Here is a 14,501-nt window from a genome sequence, read left to right on the forward strand (position 1 = left end):
CTGGAGCCCTTTCCGGCCTTCGCCTGCTCGCCCAGCCCCGGAAGTGGCGTCACCCTCAAGCCGGAACCTCTGGCTTTCGTGAGGTAAATGGCGGCCGCGTAACGTAATGTCCGAGAAATAAGGGCCCGCTGACGCCTGGGCCCGCTGTTGCCGGGCCCAGTGGTTCTGAGGGCCCTCCCTCGCTGCGCGGACTTACCGCAACACCGTTCAGGGCCGCGTCTTCCAGCCCCGGGAACCGGAAGTGCCTCGGGGGGGCGGAGCGGAATCCGGAAGTATGGGGTGGGTGGGGCGCCTGTGGCGGGAGGCCGGTGGGAGCGGGGGCCGGTGGCAGCGGGAGCGAGCATGGCGACTAGGGAATTGACTCTGCCCTGACCGCCAAGAGGCCTGGTTGGAGTCACCTTCAGGACTCGGTGTCTTCATCTCTACAATGGGTTAATAATCGCCGATTTCTATAATCCGTCTCCACCTTTATTCTGTAGAATTCAACCAGTCGCAGATACATTCCGACCTCCTGTTAGGTGCCAGGCACTGGGCTAAGCAAACAGGCTGAGAATCACTACTTACCCACAACACACCCCTCCTGGGGCCAGATGAAGTCATCCCCGTCCCTCCTCACCGCTATAATTACACAATTCATTCGTGTTCCCCGCCTTCTCTCTTGAGCGACCAAATCACAGCTCTGACTCAGCAAGAGAGTTCTAGTCCGTGATTCTCGAACACACAAGGTGCGTGTAAACACAAAGGACTGTGGGCCTCCCACACTGTCCCTGCTCTCACGCTGGGCCCGGCTTATTACCTTCCCACATTCAAAAGACAAGTCCTGACCAGACACAAAGACACAGAAGAGTACATTGTTTTTACTGATGTCTTCTTGGGAAGATCACAAATAACACAACAGATCTCCTAAAAGTCTTAAAACATATTTCTCCCCACCTGCTCTTTTTAGCTGCCACATCTCCCCTTTCCTCTCCAAACCATGCTCTGCTCTTGTCAAGAACTCCTCCTCCCCCCTTCCTAGCTGTCTCCCCGGATTTTTCTTTCCTGGTAATAGAGGACCTTTCATTCCCTATCAACTTCTTCCAAATGCTTCCCCACCTCATCATCAAAACAAAGGCAACTTCAGGAGGATCTGCCCTCTTTAGGCGTGGGGAGATTGTAAATACTTAAAATTGCAGTTTTTTCTTGCTTATAGTAAGCTGTCTTCATCCATCCATGCATTTATTAATTTCTCCAACATTCAGCAGACATTTCCTGAGTGCCTTCTAGGTGGGCCAAATGCTCTAGCTGCTGGGATGAGTACGCAGTGGTACTTTTTTTTTTTTTTTTTGGTATGCGGGCCTCCCTCTGTTGTGGCCTCTCCCGTGGCGGAGCACAGGCTCCGGACGCGCAGGCCCAGCGGCCGTGGCTCACGGGCCCAGCCGCTCCGCGGCATGTGGGATCCTCCCAGACCGGGGCGCGAACCCGGTTCCCCTGCATCGGCAGGCGGACGCGCAACCACTGCGCCACCAGAGAAGCCCAGCAGTGGTACTTTTAGTTGGGAAACTTACTCTGCTTTTGTAATTACATTCCCACGCTTGCGGGGCTGGGGAGTGTAAATTTGAGCACCTCTCATTATTTAGTCCCAGGGACTCATAAATAGACACCATTTACTGGGCCAGTGCTGTTCTGTCAGATTGTTAACAGGAGAATAATTATATCCATTTTTTTTAATCCCACCCCACAGCTACTCACAATATGCATTTAACAACAAGGTTTAGATGCCCACTGGACTGTGAGCTCCTGGAAGGTGGTAATTTGGTCTAATTAATATTTGTATTTCCACTGCCTTGCATAGGACCAGGCACAAATACAAGCTGGAATTTTCTTTTTTTTTTTTTTAATGAATTAACGGTGGGAATTCCCTGGCAGCCTAGTGGTTAGGACTGGGCGCTTTCACTGCTGGGGCCCAGGTTTGATCCCTGGTTGGGGAACTGGGATCCTGCAAGCCAAGTGGCTTGGCCAAAAAAAAAAAAAAAAAAAAATTTTTTTTTCAAGAAAACAGTGAAATGCTCAGCTACAAAGTGCTGCAGACCCTAGGTGGAAAGGATTGCACAAAAGGGAGAGAGATGCTGGTGCGTGGGAGTAGAAGACTTCGTGAGGCAGTGGGATTTGGGTCTAAGAAAACAATTAGGCACATTAGAATGCTTAAACATACTTTGGTAGTAGGCATGAATATGTCTACAGTCTTTGTACACTTGGCAATAAGTATCAATGTCAAACGTGACAGACATGTTCAGTCCAAGGAGATAATTGGTTATGTGGACAAAGATGGTATAAGAGAGGAAAAAACTTTTTCCTCTAATCTCTTAGGTTTATTGACTGAGGCCCTACAAATTAAACTGACACATGACAGATTAACAACAGAAAAAGGTTTATTTCATATGGATAGGAGAGGCCTCACAGAAATGACATGAAAACCCCAAAGAAGCCATTAGGCCTGAGAGCTTATGTACTATTTTTAACAAAGAGTGATATTTTTTGGCGATGTGATGAGACAAAAGGGGTTTGAGCTTCTCAGGGCAGTAAATTGTGTGAAGGTAAATATATGAAGGAAACTAATGGAAGATAAGGATTGCTGAAGTAATATTTGTCTGTGAATATTCACCTCAGTGTTAGCTCCCCACCTCCTAGTATGGGGAGGGTGCCTTTCTCATGAAACTGAGCGCCCCAAAAGTGGGTTCCCTTTACCAAGTTTATGATTAATCTCTCTATCCAAAACTTTATTCCTTTTCTTGTCCCTTCTGACCTCTATCCCTTTTTTGTCCCCTTTGACCACAATCTTTTGCTAACTGAACGCTAATCAACCAGAGTCATATGACTAAAACTGCTGTTGTAGATAACATAGTTGATGTACAAAAATTGCTATTGTAAACATCATCATTAACATACAAACTCAGGTTGTTTTCTCCAGGGCAAGATGAGCTAATAGGCCCCGGAGCCATGAACCACCTGGCCAGAGAATTATAACCCAGAGATATCATGTCTCCCCAAAATATGATTACGAAATGTCATAGAACTGTCCCAAGACGATAATTAATCCCAGACGATAATTAATCCCAGCTTCTTTGTTCTTTCCCTTTAAAAACACCCCCAACTCAAAGACCAAGATGGACTGGATCTGAGACTTGTCTCCCACTGCCTTGCTTGGTGCCCTGCAATAACCCCTTACTTTGCTGCAAACACACTCTGTCAGAGTTTGGCTTTCTGCGCCATGGACACAGGAGCCATTGCTCCATAACACTCACAGGAAATTTGTCCTGCTTTTAGGTAAAAAGGACGAGGGCACAGAGCCCTTCCTGCATCTGCTGTTTCTCATATTCTTTCAACTCAAAATAATTCTTATGCCAAAGTGGCATATTTGGGGGTGGCATACTCTGATCCCCTTCAATGGACATGAAGAGATAATCAGCCCAGAGATTTTATGAGTATAAAGCAATCTGAACATCCATTGATAAGAGAACTTATACAAATAAGTTATAGTACTTCTAAACAGACATTAAAAATAATATAGGGGCTTCCCTGGTGGCGCAGTGGTTGAGAGTCCGCCTGCCGATGCAGGGGACACGGGTTCATGCCCTGGTCCGGGAGGATCCCCCATGCTGCAGAGCAGCTGGGCCCGTGAGCCATGGCCCCTGAGCCTGCGCGTCCGGAGCCTGTGTTCCGCAACGGGAGAGGCCACAACAGTGAGAGGCCCACCTGCGTACCGCAAAAAAAATATATATATATATACATATATATATAAATTCTAATATTATTAAGGCTATGTACATGCTACTTTTTGTAGCATGACTATTTTATGACTAAAAAGACTTGAAAAGGCCATTTAAATAGAATTTAAGCCTTCCTCATTATTCAGGCAAGCCAAAGGAAAGAAGGCTATGGATTGGGGTACATTACTCGTACCCTATTATGGGAAGGTTTACTGAATTGATTCATTCAAGGTAAGCTTTAATTTAAAGGTTCCCTTTTAGAAAAAAGGAGGAGGTCATTTCTGGGTGATGTTGGGTAGTCAGTGACCAGGAAAAGGTGGTGTGAATGAAAAATATTGCCTGTCATATTAGTAAACAAAGGATGTTGCAGCCATCAAGCCATCACATTACAGGTGCCCCAGCCGTGAGCCCTGAGGGAACTCAGGATAGAAAAATAATGCCCACCATCAAATCATCAAGACACTGCAGCCCCCCCACCCCCCACCCCATGGTGGACCCTGAGGAAATTCAGGATGAGAAGACACAGGATACTGGCCCCAGGTAGCTGAGGTGCATATCAAAGGAATGATTTCAGTGACCCCAGACTCTTGTATCTTCCCATACATAGAAAAATGCTAAATTCCTTAACTTGAGATATCTGGGTTTCTTTAATTAACAGCACTCTTTTAATGTTCCAACTACCTGGTCTTTGTTGCAAAAACTCTTATATTCTGGCTCCCCACTTGCCTTTTCGGAGCAGTCTCTCGGAGTTATCTGAGATGCTGTGTCCTGGGCTTAAGTCCTCAGTTTTGCACCGAATAAAACATAACACTCAACTTCAACTTTTAGGTTGTGCATTTTTTGTTAGTCAACGGTGGCAATAATGGCACCCATCCCCACTAACAGTGATGAATCTCAGGAATTCATCGTGGATAAAGTACTAGGTCCCTGTAAGTCTGAAATATCCCCCTACCCCACACAGAAGCTCAAGGGGGTCACCAGGGGTAGTGAAGGGAGCAAATTTGGGAGAATGGTGCTAAATCTTGGGCTTTCTGACCTGGAACTTTGCCATAAATAAATCCTGCTCATTAAGGAAGATGATCACAGATGATGTGCTGCCGTTTGAGGTTTCAGATGCCTGAGGAGGTTTGAGGTGTTAGCCCATGTCATCAGCGCAGCAGAGCCAGCAGTCATACCCTGAAAGCACCCACTTCTCTATCAAAATTTGTCCTGTTGTCCTCCAACCTCAAACCACGGTGGTGGCTAATAGTGTGAACTAAGAATGCCACTACCATATCAGTAAACAAAGGATGTTGCAGCCATCAAACCACCACATTACAGCCACCCCTGATAGTGCAACCTGAGGAGACTCAGGATGAGAAGACATAGGATACTGGCCCCAGATAGCTGAGGTGCATATCAAAGGAATGATTTCAATGAGCTAGACTTTGCATCTTCCCATACATAGAAAAGCACTAAATTCCTTAACTTTAGATGTCTGGTTTTCTTTAATTAACAGCAATCTTTTGATGTTCCCACTACCTGGTCTTTGTTGCAAAAACTCCTATAAATCCTGGCTCCTCCCTTACCTCTTGGGAACAGTCCCTGAGAGCTGTCTGAGAGCCTGTCTCCCACGTTTAAGTTCTCAGTATGCCCACCGAATAAAACAACTCTAGACTTTTAGGTTGTGCATCTTTTTTCAGTTGACAGGTATATAACAACATTGAAGAGGTCAAGAACAGTTTGCTGTGTGTATTCACAAACTCAGGAGAGTGTTGTGCACCAATCAATACCGTGAAGCACGAGCATGAAGCAGAAAGCTTCCACAAGAAATTCTTTGCAGTGTTGCAAAAATCTTGGCTCCCTGTGCACCGATGCCGAATAAAAATACAGAGACAGAGATTTGGAAGATAAGAAATAGAGAGGGGACTTTCTTCGTGGTGCAGTGGTTAAGAATCCATCCGCCAATGCAGGGGAAATGGGTTCAAGCCCTTTTCTGGGAAGATCCCACATGCCACAGAGCAACTAAGCCCGTGTGCCACAACTACTGAGCCTGTGCTCTAGAGCCCGCGAGCCACAACTACTGAGCCCACGTGCCACAACTACTGAAGCCCGCACACCTAGAGCCCGTGCTCTGCAACGAAGAGTAGCCCCCGCTCGATACAACTAGAGAAAGCCTGCGCGCAGCAACGAATACCCAACGCAGCCAAAAATAAATAAATAAATTTATTAATTAAAAAATCAATCAATACATTTATTTAAAAAGATAAAGAAATACGCTTTTTTATTTTCTTTGCCAGGCAAAAGAAAGACACAGTAGGCTAGTGCCTCAAGAACTGTGCCTCCCTTCCCTGAGGAATTACAGGGACTCTTATACGGGGAGTTCTCAGTCTGAAGTGAGTGATAAGGATCAAAATGGTGAAGGTCTTGCATTCATTCTTCTTGCATTATTTCAAAACAGTCACCGCTGGCGTCAGGCAACCCATAATTTGGTCCATTAGTCTCTGGGTTATCACCCTTCGACCTCCTTTCTGAAATACAAACAGCTACAGGGGGTGATTTGCTACAAGGGAGTGCAGGATGTAATTCACACAATGTTAAAGAGTGATAGTTTATTTGTGAAGTACAAATCTAGTTACAGACACTACAGATTAGTAACAGTTAAAACTAGGAGTGATTAACTCTTTCAGGCCAGGTTATATTTCTTCTCTAGCCTGTTCACTGTTCCCTTCATTTTCTTTGTTCTTAGGAGAGGGAAAACTTCATTTCTATTTTTGCTGCAACAGCATCAGTCTTGGGTTTCTGTGGCGGGGCAGATTTTTATTCCATCAGTTCACGTGGCTTCTGGCTGGGGTCCCCCTCCTTTACTGCATTTTAGTTATGACTGGACAGAGACAAATGATAGTAAGAATTCAGGACCAGCAGGGGATGTAATATTGATATAAAACCAAAAATAAAAATAGTGAATATGAGGGCTTCCCTGGTGGCGCAGTGGTTGCGCGTCCCCCTGCCGATGCAGGGGAACCGGGTTCGCGACCCGGTCTGGGAGGATCCCACATGCCGCGGAGCGGCTGGGCCCGTGAGCCATGGCCGCTGAGCCTGCGCGTCCGGAGCCTGTGCTCCGCAACGGGAGAGGCCACAACAGAGGGAGGCCCGCATACCACACACACACACACACACACACAAATAGTGAATATGAATGTGTTCAGACTTTTCTTCAATAAGGTGAACTCAGTATGGTTACTTTAATCTGAAAAGTACTGAGTTATTATAGTGCCTTCATAACAGAACCTGTAAAAAGTTCTGCCACCTTAAAATCCACTGTGAAAATTAAAAAGTGATTTGTAAAAATGTTTTTTTAAATTTATTTATGGCATGCGGGAACCTTAGTTCCCCATCCAGGGAATGAACCCATACACCCTGCAGTGGATGTGCAGAGTCTTAACCACTGGACCACCAGGCAAGTCCCTGATTCTTTTTTTATTTTTATTTTATTTATTTATTTATTTATTAAATTTATTTATTTATTTATGGCTGTGTTGGGTCTTCGTTGCTGCGCACGGGCTGTCTTCGTTGCTGCGCGCGGGCTTTGTCTAGTTGCGGCGAGCGGGGGCCACTCTTCATCGCGGTGCGCGGGCCTCTCACTGTCGCGGCCTCTCTTGTTGCGGAGCACAGGCTCCAGACGCGCAGGCTCAGTAGCTGTGGCACACGGGCTTAAGTTGCTCCGCAGCATGTGGGATCTTCCCAGACCAGGGCTTAAGTTGCTCTGCAGCATGTGGGATCTTCCCAGACCAGGGCTCGAACCCGTATCCCCTGCATTGGCAGGCAGATTCTCAACCACTGTGCCACCAGAGAAGCCCCCTGATTTTTTTTTTTAATGCAAAACCTGAGATAAGTCAGAGGGTGTCAGTCATCAACTCCAAACTGGAGACAGTGGCCTTGAGGGGGGGGGTGCTCCTGGTCTCCGTGGCCTCCCTCCCCTTGTCCTTGACATCCTGGACCTGGGGACTCAGTGCCCTCTTCCCTACCATTCAGCCCCTGATGCCTCACAGAGGAGTGGAAGAACTCCCTTGGGGGGCTGCCAGAGTCATCTCAGACAGTGGCCTTGAGGGGGGGGGGTGCTCCTGGTCTCCGTGGCCTCCCTCCCCTTGTCCTTGACATCCTGGACCTGGGGACTCAGTGCCCTCTTCCCTACCATTCAGCCCCTGATGCCTCACAGAGGAGTGGAAGAACTCCCTTGGGGGGCTGCCAGAGTCATCTCTGAAGTAAGCTTTTAGGAGCCCCCTCTCCCACCTACCCACTCCCCCACCCCACCTTTGCCTCTGTAAGCCTGGACGCTTTTCCAGGGCAGGCCCAAGGTGGGGTGCTCCGGGGGACCCAGAGCTCTAGTGAAGGAAGATGTCGGTGGAGGGTTGCTCAGCGGGAGGGAGGTCAGGCAGTCTGGAGGCGGGGTGGAGTGGAGCTGTCCTAAGTAAAGGCTTTAAAACACCCTAGAGCTATTTTTCTTGGGAGGACGGGTGGGGGAGAATACAAGCAAGCACCAAGAAGCCGCTCAGCTGTGACTGATGAGGGCTTCGAAAGCAAGGGAGGTCGGAGCGGCAGAAAGGGTTTTTAAGCCTTTTGAAACACTTTTATAGTATTAGAGGCAGTGGCTTTAGGCAGTTCTTCCTGGCTGTGGGCAGTCTAGGCTTATCAGGGAAGATTCCATCCCGTCCTTCCAGAACAAGAAGGCATTGTTTACCAACAATGGACTTTGTTAAATGTGAAGACTGTCTACTCTTTGCCAAATGTGAAGACTGTCTACTCTTTGCCCTGGAAACAGAGCTGGCGCTTTCCAGTTCAGAAGCAGAGTGTGAATCCAGACTCAAATCGCTTACTAACTGCATGACCTTGGGAAAGTTACTTAACCTCTCAGTCTTCATCATTATAATGGGGTTAAGAACATTAAATAAATGATGTGTTTAAAGCACACATAAAGGGACTTCCCTGGCGGTCCAGTGGATAAGACTACACACTTCCACTGAAGGGGACCCGGGTTCGATCCCTGGTCGGGGAACTAAGATTCCCACAAGCTGTGCGGTGTGGCCAAAAATTAAAAAAAAAATAATAAAAATAAAATAAAGTACACGTAGAAAGGCTCACAGTTGTGGCTGGGCCAGCTTCACAGGTGTGTGAACTGCTCAGTCACACAGAGAACCAAGGTCAGAAAGTTCCTGCACTTGGCTGAACATTCTGCTGTTGCTGTCTTGCAATTCTTAACAATTTGTTGAGGAGGAATTTGTAAATTCTTAACAATTTGTTTTATTTTGTACTGGGTCTGCAAATTATGTAGTCGGTCCTGCTACCAGAGAAAGATGCTGTCCTTTCAACCAGGCCTCCTGGTCCTGGAGTTTCAGGACCTCTCTGAGAAATTCCAGACACTAGGAGAGCCGTGCTACACCCTGGGAGAGGCAGAGGTGGCACTGTAGATCCCGGGCAGGACTGAGGCTGTAATGAGAAAGTTTGAGGCCCCTTCTATGACAGGCATGTCCTGGTCGCTTGGCCCAGAAGAGCTCTTTATCAAGGGGTGTCGAAACCCTAGGCTTGTCTGGCTAACTCAGTATCTGAGGGCCACACTTTTGCGTCCTACACAGGCTGATTCCTTGGGGAAAGTGAGCACAGTATGTAATTCAGGAGTGGTACAGCCTGCATGAATTAGATGAAATCAGCCACGGGTTCCTTGCAAAAAAAAATAAATTTTTTTAATTAAAAAAAATCAAATGTTCTAATCTTTTAAAATCCTTTAGGGACTTCCCTGGTGGTGCAGTGGGTAAGAATCGGCCTGCCAATGCAGGGGACACAGGTTAGAGCCCTTGTCTGGGAAAATCCCACAGGCCTCGGAGCAACTAAGCCCGTCGTGCACCACAACTACTGAGCCTGCGTTCTTGAGCCCCTGAGCCACAACTACTGAGCCCACGTGCCACAACTACTGAAGCCCGCGCACCCAGAGCCCGTGCTCTGCAACAAGAGAAGCCACCACAATGAGAAGCCCACGCACCACAATGAAGAGTAGCCCCCAGCTCGCCACAACTAGAGAAAGCCCGTGCGCAGCAATGAAGACCTAACAGCCAAAAATAAGTTAATTAATAAATTGATTTTTTTAACTTTTAAAAAATTGTTTAAAAATTTTAATCCTTTTAAGCATATATTAATTCCATCATCAGAAGGAAAAAAACAGAAACCAAAAAAGCCAAGAAACCAACAAAAAATAGAAAATATGTTTCAATAAATAAAACGGTTGCTGAGGATGCCTATAACTCCACAGAAGAGGTTTTTGTAATTTCCGTTTGATGTAAAATGTTACCTCTGCTCATGGCCACCGTTTATTTCCTCTTGGTGGTAAGTGAAATGAAGCATTCATTTAGCAAGTCAAGCAATTTGTCAGGTAAGAAGTGATTACATGTGAACCGGCAATTGAAACATGCTATACAAAATTACCAAGGGTTGGGATTGTGTTCCAACATTCTGTTTTCCCACTTCGGCAATTAAGCTCACACACGCACACACAGCCTTCCCAAAGAAGAGAGTCACCTGACTCTGGTTACTGCGAGGGCTTGTGTAAAAAGTTGAGGGGGTAGCAGAAAACCACCCCAAAATGTGCTACTTTCACATGTGGATTGTTTTGAGTTGAAGGCAATTAAGACCCAGCAGACTCAAGAAAAGCTTTTTACCTCTCCCTTAACTGCCTAAGAGAATTTAGATAGGGAACCTGTACCAGAAAGAGAGAGAGAATTTTTTATATCAGAATGACTTACCTGTGTGGCATGACAAGTTTTTGTTTACCAGACATTTGCTCTTCTCATCTTCCTGTGAATTGTCTTCCTCCCCTTTGAAGCCCCAGACCACTTCCCGCTTCTCCTTAGCTCAGGACGGTATATAAGCCTCAATTACCTGACTGCCTTTGAGTCTGTCTTTGTGCGGCTGCTGTACATACTTACGTAATTAAATTTGATACTTACTTACTCTGTCTTATGTCAGTGTAATTATTAGACCAGCTGATGAACCTAGAAGGGAGGAAGGGAAAATTTTTCCTCCCAAACAAACTTATTCAAGCTCCAGGGAAGCCCCACTGGGCATTCTAACTCAGAAATTTATCTCAAAGAATTGGAATTCGTAAGGAGTCCTCAGTTTTGGAAAGAAGATATATTGTTTAGGTCACTTTAAACTGCAGCATGAAATGTAGAAATTTAACAAATGGGCCAATCTCGATCCTATTATGGTAATCATTTCACATTTTTGTATAAGTGTATCAAATCATCCTGTTGTACACCTTAAACTTGACACAGTGTTATGTCAATTATCTCAATAAAGCTGGAAAAAAAAAGAAAACAAAAACCCTATCCAACTCGCTTAAACAATAAGGAAAAATTGTTATTTCACATAACAAGTGATCTCAAGGTAGAATGGCTGTAGGATTAGCTGTATAGATCACAGGGGCCCTGTGTTAGTTTCCTAGGGCTGTCATAACAAAGTCACACAAACTGGGTGGCTTAAAACAATGGAATTTTATTGTCTCACAGTTCTGGAGGCTAGCAGTCCAAAATCAAGTTGTCAGCAGGGCCATGCTCCCTCTGAAACCTGTAGGACAGACTCCAATCTCTGCTTCCATTGTTACATGGCCATCTTCTTTGTGTCTCTCATCCTACAAGGACACCAGTCATACTGGATTTAGGAACCACACTACTCCAGTATGACCTTAACTGATTATATCTGCAACAACCCTATTTTCAAATATGGTCACATTCTGGGCTACTGGGGGTAAGGACTTCAATATATCTTTTAGAGGGGACACAATTCAACTCATAACATTCCCTGTCCATCTTTCTGCTCTGCCATTCTCAACCTGCTGCTACCTTTAGGCTGCTCTCTTCATGGTCCAGCCTGGCTATAGCACTCCCAGGCATCACATCCAGCAAAACAGTATCTTTCAGATGAAGAGGGAGCATCTTTTCCCTTTACCTCTTTTAGAAGCAAAGAAATCTTTCCAAGACCCCTCCCCCAGCAGACTTGCTCTCATGTCTCATTAGCAAAAATTTCATCATATGTGCATGCCTGATACCATCACTGGGAAGAGGAACAAGACCACTCATGTGACTGACTTGGACCAGCAGTTCTCAGATTTGAACCTGTATCAGCATCACCTGGAGAGCTTGTTATAACACATTGCTGGGCCCTATCCCCAGAGCTTCTGGGTCAGTAGGTCTAGAGTGAGGTCTGAGAATCTGAATTTTTAAAAAATTTTATTGAATTATAGTTGATTTACAGTGTTGTGTTAATTTCTGTTGTACAGCAAAGTGATTCAGATGTGTGTGTGTATAAACTTCTTTTTAATATTCTTTTCCATTATGGTTTATCACAGGATACTGAATATTGCGAATTTGAATTTTTGATGATTGGAACTCTTCAGGTGAGACTGATGCTGCTGGTCCTGGGACCACACTTTGAGAACCAGTTGTTTAGACTAATCAGGTTTTATCTCAGAGGTCTGGGCTTAACTCTTGGGAAGAGCATTGCCACTCAGAGAAGGGAGGATATCTTGGACAAAATCAGAATTCATCAGAAAGGAACAAGAGGAGAAAACTGTTGGTTAAGCAACCAGTAGTGTCTGCCATACAGTGGCCAAAGAACAGGCAGAAAGAGAGTAGGAGTGTGTCCAGACAGGCGGGAAGAAAGTTAGAATAGAATCATGTCAAGGGAAGCATGGAGAAAAGATTCAGGGAGAGAATGATCAAGACTGTTAATGACATAGATAGGGTCAGGAAGGAAAGCACTGAAAAGTGACCACTGGATTGGACAACCAGAAGATCTTTATTGATCTTAGCAAGAGCAATTTTATTTTGTAGACGGCACATGAGAACAATTATACAAAATACGAAGTTATTTATATATCATTATCTGCCACTGATGCCAAGTGCTAGAGCTAATTCCTAGCATTGGGGATTGGTTTTCCTGGAATCCAGGTAACTAGGTGGCAATAAGAGGAGGCAATGGGGATTTGATTTATTGCTGAACAGTAAAATAAGTTTACTGAGACAGAGCCCAGTGTTCTGAGCTCAAGTTCAAACACAGCCACACTAAGTTACAGACAGACAAGAGGTCATGATTATGGGACAAATGTTTGCACATCCTCATCTATTTGCTGGTCCACACATGTCTCCACATGTGTTCAGATATGTCTACTTACCCAATCAATTCCCACCTCCTCCTCTCTATCTCAGCACATTTACTGTCTAGCTTTGTAAGCAACTGTCTGCAGGAAGCAACTCTGTGCAGGAAGCAGCTCTTTGCAGGAGGTTTTTGTCTTGTCACTTTAGCAAAGCTATATTTTAACTAACCTTTACACCAGGTGCCCCCCATGCTTAACTAGCCTCCAGCCCAAACACACCTTTTAAGTCTTTTGATCACACAATGCCTTGCCTAATCTATTGACTCTTTTCTTAGATTAAAGAAATAGAAATGGGGCTTCCCTGGTGGCGCAGTGGTTGAGAATCTACCTGCCAATGCAGGGGACATGGGTTCGAGCCCTGGTCCGGGAAGATCCCACATGCCATGGAGCAACTAGGCCCGTGAGCCACAACTACTGAGCCTACGCTCTAGAGCCTGCGAGCCGCAGCTACTGAGTCCGTGTGCCACAACTACTGAAGCCTGCGTGCCTAGAGCCTGTGCTCCACAGCAAGAGAAGCCACCACAATGAGAAGCCCGAGCACTGCAACCAAGAGTAGCCCCCGCTTGCCACAACTAGAGAAAACCCGCGCGCAGCAATGAGGACCCAACACAGCCAAATAAATAAATAATAAATTTTTTAAAAAAGAAAAACTTCATAAAAAAAAGAAAAACTTTCATGGCCTAGCAGAATCTTTGGAGTTGGTTGTGGGACACAGGTCCACCTTCTCCCCAGGTTGCCAGCCTCCTGAATAAAGCAACATTTCCCTTTCCAACCAACTCTAGTCTCTCGAGTACTGGCTTTTGAGCAGTGAGCAGCCAAACCTGAGTTTGGTAACAGCTTCACATATATACATAATTATCTATAGACAAGTCCAGGTTCTGCCACTTGCTGCTGGAATATCTCTCTTGGTCTCCATTTTTGCCTCTCATAGAGTCATTATGAGGCTCAAGTGAGATCATGTGTATAAATAAAAATGTGTATGTATGTAAGATAATTGTTATTACAGCTAGACATCCTTTACTTTCTCCACACATAATGTTGCCAGGTAGCGATTGATTCCCAAGTGTTTGGATGAGTACAATTTTTAAGATATATTTACACTGCATGATTCCAACTAGATGACATTCTGGAAAAGGCAAAACTATGGAGACAGTAAAAAGATCAGTGTTTGCCAGGGTTTGGGAGTGGGGGAGGGACGAATAGGCAGAGCACAGAGGTTCTTTAGGGATGTGAAACTACTCTGTTTACCATGATAATGGATACATGTCATTATACATTTATCCAAACCCATAGAATGTATAAAACCAATAGTGAACCATAATGCAAACTATGGATTTAAGGTGATTATGATGAGTCAATGTAGGTTCAGCCATTGTAACAAATGTACCACTCTAGTGAGGAATGTTGATAATAGATGAGGCTGCGCATGTGTGGGGGCAGTGGGTATACAGAAATCTCTGTACCTTCCTTTTCATTTCGCTGTGAACCTACAACTGCTCTAAAAACACTGTCTTTTTAAAAAAGAGAGAGAGAGAAAATGGAAAAAAAAATAAATGGGCCAATTAAAT

The 14,501-nt window shown here is 45.2% G+C and overlaps 1 long non-coding RNA gene across 1 annotated transcript; it reads left to right on the forward strand.

Annotated features, from left to right (window-relative positions):
- LOC114484324 (uncharacterized) lies at positions 1-14,486 on the forward strand. Its single transcript, XR_003677059.2, has 3 exons — positions 1-83; positions 12,127-12,174; positions 13,209-14,486. It is a non-coding gene; the product is annotated as an uncharacterized lncRNA (long non-coding RNA).
- Positions 14,487-14,501: the final 15 nt, after the last annotated feature.

This window comes from Physeter macrocephalus, chromosome 18 (genome assembly GCF_002837175.3).
Source record: "Physeter macrocephalus isolate SW-GA chromosome 18, ASM283717v5, whole genome shotgun sequence".
In the NCBI taxonomy this organism is placed as follows: Eukaryota; Metazoa; Chordata; class Mammalia; order Artiodactyla; family Physeteridae; genus Physeter; species Physeter macrocephalus.